Here is a 7837-nt window from a genome sequence, read left to right on the forward strand (position 1 = left end):
GAGAGAGAGAGAGAGAGAGAGAGAGAGAGAGAGAGAGAGAGAGAGCGCAGGGGGATCCAGTCCCCTGAAACTCCCTTCTCAAGCAGGACCAATAGCTCAGCAAGCCTCATTCTCTCTTCCCAGATTCTAGGTTGCCCTTCCTACGCTATTGCCGTTGGCCTCCCCCAGCAAGTGCCCTCAATGCCTACTCCTGGGGCACCTTCCTCCCACAGCGCTCCATCCCATCTTCACCGTGGCGCTGTCTGTTGCCATATCCCCCTCACAGGTATAGACTTACCCTATTTGTGGATAGGAGCAAATCTGGGAGAAGCCAGTGATCTGAGAAACTGGCAACCAGGGAGACCTTTTTATAGGGCCACAGTGAGGCAACGTAATGGCATCCAGATGAAGTGCCAGAGATCACGAGAGCACAGCCCGGCATGGCATTGGCAGGATTCTTCCCCAGTGTGCCTGGCCCTGCCGTCAGAGACGGGGCATGCCTCTGCTTGATATGGAGTTGGCCTAAACACGAGATAAATGATTCCTAGTGCCTTCTTCATGAAACTAGTTAGTCTTCTTTTCCTAGAAGTCATCAGGATGCCTGTGTGATCTGCCCCAGAGGAAGCTGTTTCTAGGTCGCCTGGGTCTTCAAGAATGCTTCCAGAAGTGGCTAGATCCCCGATGTTTCATAGCCACACTGCTTGCTTCCAGTCTAAACTGAGGATATCTACGACGGCCTGTGCTGGTCTGGTCTGCAGGGTACAAAGGGTTTGGTTCAATGATTTCTGGTTCAGGAGGGCAGCAAGGTTCTCCAAAAATGGTTTGTTCCAAAGGGCCCATTCAGGTCATGTAAGTTTAAATGGGAAGCTGGCCAGTGGCTTCATGAGCTGAGACCCCAGCCTCTGTGTTCGACTGTTTATTCTCCTCCTTCTCACACTCTGAGACCTCCTTGCCCTTCACTTTCCTGGACCTTACTTGCTAGGAACCCAGCAGAGGGGAGATCCTAATCCAAAGACCACTCCATCACAATCACAGGCGAATTTGACATTTGAACCCAAACCTATCTAGTTCTGTCCTCTCTACACTGTAAAAGGATGCATGGAGCCTACGCCTCTCACAAGTTACAAGCAGCAACCTTCTCAACGCATCCGGCCCAGATATTACCTTAACTTCTGTAGCCTCTCAGGTAAAGGGTGCCCACACATTTTATACATTTGTCCATAATCAATCCTCAAGTGCCTCAGGACCTACATCTTTAAGGCTCCCCGAGGGTCCTACACAGAACGAATGCAAACTCCCATTAGCTTGTAGCCCCTTCCTTCATTACTAGAATGCAGGACTTGTTTCTGACAATTTAAAGGAAACAAGAGGAGGCAGTTCTCCTAGATTTGGGAAGTATCTGGCTTCTCTCTTGTGTGATTCATTCCTACGATGGGCTGGTATCGCTTCATATCTTCCTCCAAGATATCCACCAGTCCCTCTTCCCAAGAAGGTGGGGTAAGTATAACTGTAAGCCACCGTTTCCTGTTCTTCTACGTATCCCACCACAGTTGGTATTGTAGTATGATATATTTCAAAGGAAGGGCAAAGAAACAGCCTCACGTTGGGTCTAGACACTTTCCCTGGCCTCGCGCAGTGAATTCAGGCCTCACTGTAGGAGATCTCATGAGTGAGATCGACTTCCTGACAACTAGTTTGGGTTTTTGGTATTTTGTTTTTTTTACTTTTTTTTGTTTTTTGTTTTTTCTGACTTTTGTTACCATAAGTCAGAACTGACTTCCTGGCAAGGGGGCTCATTTTGGGTTATAGAAGTACCGGGGTAGTGTAAATGGCACACATGCTCAGCAGCTAACCAAATGTTTCAGCAGCTAACCAAACATTTGAAGGTTCAAGTTTACCTATAAGTGACTTGGAAGAAAGGCTCAGTGATCTACTTCCAAAAGAATGGGCATTGAGCACATTATAGAGCACAGGTCTAGTCTGAAGTTCATGGGGTTGCCTTGAGTGGAAATTGTCTTGATGGCAACTAGTGTTGATGGTAGCCATGGCTCAGAAAGGTAAATGAACATCCCCAAGTTGGCATAGCTAGACGTTGTGAATATCGGAACTTAAACCTAGACAGAAGGAACTTTAAATCGTATTGCTGGTTCAGCACAACATGCTGCTTCTGCTGTTAAAATCCATGTTGTCTTAAGAATCATGCCTTTCAGTCCCCCAACAAGTAAGCAATTGTGTAGAATCCCTCTATATTATATATGCAGGGTAAGGCTGTCCCGATTTACAGAGAAGAAAATGCCCTAGAAGGTCAGCTATTTAAGTGCAAGTCAACAAAATACGAAATAGCTCAGGACACATGGGGAGGCCTGAATTTTTGCCCTGTTCTCACTGCTCAGCCATGTGATTCAGATTTTCCTGTCTCCAGGCCATTACTACTTCCACTCTTCATAAATACAGAGCCTACAAGCCCTTGTGGCTATGAAATTATATGTTTGCAGGTTCTCTTCCTGGAAAGAACATGTCTACTCCCACATGCTAACTGTCTGGAGTTATTCCCATGAGGCTATAATTCCCATGAAACTGTCATTGTGGACATGTTCATCATGCACCAGGACCTGGAGAATACTAACCAAACAAGTGAATGTATATGGGTGTGTTTATACAACCAGTGTAGTCCAGACTAGCCTCTACGTGGTGAGTGCCTATCCCGCCTCAACCACGTCTGTGAGGCAGCTTGTGCCATCTATGCGCTCCAGTTTGCTCGCTTCCTGCTCTGTGAGGTAAGGCCCTCACTCATGGGTTTGACATCTTCAGGTAGCCCTAATGTCTCTGGCAAGAGCTACTGTGTCCATGTCACCCAAACAGGTGGGTGTGATGTGCCCCACCCATTTTATAGACTGGTAAGTTAAAGTATGGAGAAGCCCGATGACTTGCACCAAGGCCTAGGTGAGTCACAGGGTGATCTCCAAAATTCCTCAGAATCCGCCTCCCTTCCTTCTCTTTGGACACAAGCGCGTAGAATCAGGGACATGTGAACTCACGCAATAGTAGCTGAGTAGACTCACAGGACAATAAATGGAGATAATCACACATTCACAGAATAACCAAAGCACAGATTCAGAACCGTGGCATTTCTGACGAAGGGGGAAGTAAAGCAGGTCATGGGATCTGGCCCCTGCCCCCAGATGAATGGTGTGTGCCAGTAAGCTGAATGAGCCGTGCTTCCTGAGAAGATCCACTAGTCTGGAAAGCTCTCTGAAGTCCAATGAATAGCTTAAGCCAGGGCTTGCTAGGTGGGTGGTCAGGAACTCTATAGGGGTTTATCTCTCGTGCCCCTATTGCGGCAGCACCCACAAATCCCTGACATGCAGGACTTCTTTGAATCTGTGTGGCCCAGGCCGAGATTTTGACTCAAGGCTACCCTCAACGCTGATGAGGAGATCAGTTAGGGGAGGTGCCCAAGGAGACCTGCCTGAGGAGAGGCCTGTGTTGCCTCTCATCTGGGGAGATTTCTCCAGTAATGGACTGAGGATTCTGTGAGTACAGAATACGGTTCCTTTTCTGTCTCGGCAAAATGTGGACGGAGGTGAGACGTCACACACCCAGAAGAGGGTGGACGCACACGCCTAGGTCTTATGTGAGAAGGGCCACAGTGTCCTATCCTGAACTCCCATTTCTCTGTGCCTCTGAACTGGGCTCTGCTCTGACGTTCATGCCCTAGATCCCCTGTTCCATCATCCTGGAGACGATCGGGCCTGCCTCCGAAATAATATGATGATTGTATTGTAGAACCTCCTAATGGAGGGCTCGCAGAGCCGAGCCACAAAGTTCACCCTTGGGACTCCGAGAGAAGGGAAGAAACTTGCTCTAGGTTACATAGCCCAGTAGGAGCCAACATGAGACAGGAATTTCTGAACTCATCCAGGGTACGTTCCATTAAAGCTCGTGGCCACTGACCTCAGGACCGGTAGGGAGTACCTCCCCTGCCCCTCCCATTTGCTTCTCTCTCCACACCAGGACTGCCCCTAGAGCAGCTCAGGAATGCTCTTTACAGAGCAACCCCTGTGAAATGATATTTTCATAGATAGAGAGAGACATGTATGACTCTTATGGTCTGCACATGTAGGGATCATCAAAGCAGGAACACGGCAGTTCCTTCCACCTCAGAGTCCCCTAAGCTGCGTCAGGACAAAGAGCAGGGAACGCTGCTGCCCAAACATCCCTCTTTCTCTTGGCATGGCCTCTCTGGACTGGTTTTCTTGAACGTCCTCCAGCCCTCCCTTAACCCATTTATTCTCCTCATGGTAACCAGTCTCTCGGGTTTCTCGACTGCTTTGTAGAATCACTTAGTTGCATTTGGCTTTATAACCACATCCCAAAAGTACAAATGGATTATCTTTGTATTTTATCTTTGCATGCTTCCTTAATACATTCAAATTTCTCTAGATAAAACCTATGGTATCACACGCACTTTCGGACTCCTCTCTCCAACGCATGCCATCCACCTTTCAACCCAAACAGCGTGTTTAGCCCTTCATTTCAACCTCTCCAGGACCTCCACGCAGCCCTCCTACACCACCGAGCCGTGGTACTCTTACAAACCAACACCTTCTATGGTCAGAGAACGTGGCTCTGATCACAGCTCTGCCATAGCTGCCTCGTCTTGGGTCATTTCCTGAACCCGCTGAATCTATGTCTTTATCTGTAAAATAGAGACATTAATAGTCCACTCACAGCACCCCTTTGCTCACGACCTTCTAATGACCACTCATCCATTTCAAGTTACTTAGAGGGGATTTCAAGGAGCTGCACAGCCTACACGACCCTCTGCTCCTACTTCCATTATTTATCCTACATTTTAGCCCTCATTTAACATCCTACAAGATGGGTCTCCTTGAAGTTCAATGAACAGTCAAGTAAACTCCAGCTTCTAGAACTTAGCTTTTCTTTCTTTCCTTGTTTAATTTTCTTTTCTCTTGGCTATCAAATGGTTAGCTTTCTCTCTTCCTTCAGGTCCATGCTCAAATGTGACCCTCCTACTGACTCCTTAACATTATAACTCTTCCAATTTAAAACGAATATTCTTGCAAGCTTATCCATGGGGTTTACAACCATCTAACAAATGACCTACTTTATGGGTGTGTGTGTTGCCGAGCAATTACGGTACCCATCAGAAATGAGAGCAGCAGTGCAAACAGCAGTGTGTGCTCACGGGAACACTATTTGCATGGCCTAAAGGTGAAGCCGGCCTAAATGGCCCACGGTAGATTACTGCACAAACAGAATGGGTACATACTCACGATGGAACATTGCTCAGCCATAGAGGAAAACGAAGTCTTGCTATACATTCTACAACATAGATCAACCTTGCGGCCATTATGCTGTGTGAAATTAGTCAGTCCCAAAAGGACAAATATTGGATGATCATACTTATCTAAAGTAGCTAAACATATAGAGGCTAAAACTTACTATCAGTAAGAATGCAAAAGGAAGGACTTTGCTTAGCAGGCACTGAGTTTCTCTAATGGGGGTGAAATAATTCAGAAAATGATAGTGATAGAGGTTACCCTGCATGATGAGTGTAATCAATGTCACCGGACTGCACAGGTAAAAAGTGTTAATTAGCCAATTGGCATTGTTGGGTCACATGGTGATTCTGTGGTTAACTTTCTAAGGAACAATCAAACTGCTCTTCACAATGACAGTACCATTTTCCAGTCTCAACAGCAACAGGGGTCCAATTTCTCTACATTATTGCACACCAATTATTGTCTGTTTTGTTGGTATTTGGTGTTTTGTTTGGGTGTGGTTTGCCTTGTCAATGTATTTTTTTCATAATCTCTACATTCTTGGATTTCATTTTTATCACATGTAATTCACATACCATACAATTCAACATCACAATAAATTTTAGAACATTTTCTTCTTTTTTGTACTGTTTATTATTAGCTCCTCATTTTCTCCTAACCTCCCCTACCATAATTCGAAAACACTACTTATCCAATTACTGTCTCTAGATTTATCTATCTTTTATTTCATATAAAGAAGAACTTACAAAAAATAAATAAGCAATAGCAAAATAAAACAGCAGCCAAAACCTTGAAAAGAAATCAGAAAATAATAAAAACTAGATCCAATTTAAAATGGATAAAAAGGAGAACAAACAATAAGGTGTTAAATTTTAGCCTCACTATTTTTGTGTTACTTCACTTTCCAAAGGACTCTGTCTGATAGCAAGGCTATTCGTGACCCTGGTCAATGGTCAGAGGGGATTCACCAGAGGCTTAATCCACGTGGGGCCCTGTAAATGGATTTTGGGCTTTCACTTTCATCCATTGCCTTCTGCAAATTGGGTGCTCAGAATTTAAGATCTAATATAGTTCCATCCTCCAGTATTCTATTTTCTTCTCTACAATTCTTGGATCAAACAGATAAGTGTGTGCCTTCTGTGTGGACTTAGCTGACCTTCCCTTATCTGACCTTCCCTTAGCTGACCTTCCCTTATCTGACCTTCCCTTATCTGACCTTCCCTTATCTGACCTTCCCTTATCTGACCTTCCCTTAGCTGAGTCTTAAGACAAGCCTTTGAGACCCTTGAGGCTATTCTTTCTGACAGCTGTGCACCACTTAATTTCTTCAGCACACCTTGTGATAGCACCCATATCTTTAGTGATCGCTTCATGAGGGCAGGTGTCAGGGAGGGCTATCTCATAAGAATTAATTGATCTTGGATTAGGGATTGAATTAGTTAATTGTGCCAACCTGGCCGATAAACACATTTGGGGCTAATTGAAAAGTGGAGGGATAAATGGGTGGTGAGCCTCGCCTTTCTAGTTCTCGAGTCTCTCGCTTTGTGATGGTCATACCAGGGTGCAGCTGCCTTAGCAGTTCCCTGCTTCAGCTTGCAAGATTGACTTCCTACAAGACATCCCCAAGGAGAAGTTACCTGGACCTATCCCGATGCAGTCCTGGGTGCTGGAGCAGCCGTGTGGAGACCCCTGCTAGTGATGAGATGCTTATTCATTCACTGACTCAGCTTTCCTCCTGCAGTCGGCATCATTGCCTCTGTTTTGTGAGGTGGAGGACTTTGTGGACTGGTGTTGGGTAAATGGGTTAATGTTGGACTTGTGGGCTTGGGCAGCATTGGGTTGGGATGTTTTCATGATGCACATTTTCTTTACATAAAACTCTCTCTTATACATGAGTTCTGTGGATTTGTTTCTCCAAAGTACCCAGACTAATACAGGGATACAGTTAAGGTGAGCTCAAAATCCATTCATACAGCTATGGTTTATATTTGCACCTAGCCCACTTTGGAGACATCATTATCCTCTTATTAGGTAACATTGTAACTCATTCCCATGGGGCATATGATAATTCTATTGTTGGTATCATTAATTTATCCACCATTGTAGAATTTCAAATGTTGTTTAGGAAAAGAACGCATACAAGAATAGGACAGCTTCTTAGATCAAGCTACATGGATGGTTGACTTGCACAGATAAAAATCTCAAGTGACTGGACACTGGTTGCAAAGCAATGAGGGTTGGAGATAGGCAAACGTTTCAACAACACTCATCACAAAGGTGGAACCCTGTGTGCTAGACCAAGAGATGTCATTAAAAAAGCAAAGAGAGCCTGAAAGCATAAACGATATGGTCATCCGGAGCTGCCATTCACTGAGCACTCTCAAAGGAAGAGATCTAAACCAAATCCAATGACCTCTTAATCCATAACCTTGAGATAGCTGCCATCTGCTCCTTCTCACACTAGAGTGTTTCAGCCTTAAGTCCAAGGGAGTATTGCAGTTCCTTTTATGTGCTACAGGCGAGTTTAAGGTGGCATGCAGCTCGCTGAGTAG

The sequence above is a fragment of the Echinops telfairi genome, unplaced genomic scaffold (assembly GCF_000313985.2).
Source record: "Echinops telfairi isolate 266 unplaced genomic scaffold, ASM31398v2 ScPeMD7_5805;HRSCAF=6673, whole genome shotgun sequence".
Classification (NCBI taxonomy): Eukaryota; Metazoa; Chordata; class Mammalia; order Afrosoricida; family Tenrecidae; genus Echinops; species Echinops telfairi.